The following is a 1,904-nucleotide window of genomic DNA, read 5'->3' as shown; positions in this document are numbered from 1 at the left end:
TGTCTGTGTTGGTTTTCTACAGTCCCTAAAAAAATAACTTCATTTAATCGACTGTACTGATTTCGAAATGCAGGCGATACTGTCACAAAGTACTTTTTGAAAATTTAGACTTTTTTCCTCCAATACCCTTGTATTATAAGTAGTAGTAAGGTAAGTGATGTATAAGTGTATATAAATGCTTAAAAAGCGAGTCTTCGTTTGATCCTCTAATGTATGCAGATTACCATTACATAAAATATCTCATCGTCTAGGTATCTCATCGTCTCGTTCTCGGTAATATCCATTTCCTCTGTTGAAAACTCTCTCTTTCTTTATTTATGCTTGCGCTGACTTTCTCTAGGCATAACCTAAACACATATAAATGCTAAATTTTCAGCCGATCTGCATCGCAAGTTCAACAAACCGTTTTTATTATTTGTTATTTGCTCCAGGTGTTTTTTTGAACATAAAATCTGTTATTATCTTCTATTTGCCCCGTAACCCAATTGCAAATCGAAACGCGGTTTTGAGTCTTGTTCATACAGTTCTTGGTACACATATAGATGAAATTTATACTTGTGCAATATGGTTATGACAGATTTTTGGCTTAGTCCAGCATCTCTAGCAAGACGTCTAGTCCCCACTTGCTGGTCAAGAACGACCTCTCCTAAAACTGCTACCGCCAGATTTTCGTTTGTTGCAGTGCATTTCCGCCCATTTTCCGCCTTTGCGTGTTTTCCGTTGCAAACCAGTTGATAGGGTTGAACCAGAGGATACAGGGGGCGCGTGCCCCCCCTCCCCCCTGAGCATATACTTTTCATTATTTTTACCGACATTCCCTAAACTGTAGATTTTATATGGTTTTCTTGCTGCTTTTTCTAATACTATTTATTGTTGTTTGTTATTTGTATGTGTGTTTGTTGTTTTCAAGTGCAATAAAAAACCTACAGAATAAAGGTTGTGGAAGACTAAAAGTCAATATTCTTTTATTACTGCGCCTCTTCCCCCCTCAAGAAAACTCCTAGATCCGCCACTGCTGCAACCAATAGACACTTTCGTATCATCGTATAAACGGATACATGGGACAGAATGGGGCTTTACTAGAATCGGTGGCAACTAGAAACCTTTTGCAGGTGTGGTATGATGGCGTTATCAGCGGGCGGAACTTTTTACAACGCTCAAAGCCTCCGAAGAGCAACCTCACTTTCAGTGAAAGAAAAGCCCTGAAAACGCTGAATGAGGATAAGGAGATTCTGGTGTTGCCAGCTGATAAGGGCAATGCAACGGTGGTCATGTCTTCATTGAACTACGAAGACAAAATTAAAGAACTTTTGACCCCGTCAAAGTACAAGAAGTTGACACGGGATCCCACAGCACGGATACTAAGAACAACAAACAAATTAATTAAGGATATGCCATTTCCATCCGAGGAGTTGGCAAAGCTCAAAAAATCAGAAGCACTCCCATCAAGGCTCTGCGGACTGCCCAAGATCCATAAACCGGATGTACCACTGAGACCCATTGTGAGCCGTCCAAGTCCGACCTACAATATTGCAAAATATCTAGCTAAAATATTACAGCCAAAAATTGTAAAAACGGACAGCTTTATAAAGGACTCATCCCATTTTGTTCAGAGGTTGCACTCGTTGTCGTTGTCGCCCGGGGAAATCCTTGTGAGTTTTGATGTGGTTTCATTGTTCACAATGGTACCAATCAGGGAGGCATTGGAACTTGTTGCGAGAGAATTTCCACCAGATATAGCCAAACTCCTCGAACACTGTCTAACCACAACCTACTTTCAGTGGAACAGCGAATTCTTTGAGCAGACGGATGGAGTAGCAATGGGCAGCCCTCTTAGTCCAGTGATAGCCAACTATTTTATGGAAAAATTTGAGCAGAACGCTCTGGACACAGCCGTGAGGAAA

Source organism: Dendroctonus ponderosae, unplaced genomic scaffold (genome assembly GCF_020466585.1).
Source record: "Dendroctonus ponderosae isolate FM_Combo_2020 unplaced genomic scaffold, Dpon_F_20191213v2 Dpon_F_20191213_5, whole genome shotgun sequence".
Taxonomy (NCBI): domain Eukaryota; kingdom Metazoa; phylum Arthropoda; class Insecta; order Coleoptera; family Curculionidae; genus Dendroctonus; species Dendroctonus ponderosae.
Note: the sequence above shows the minus strand (reverse complement) of the source record.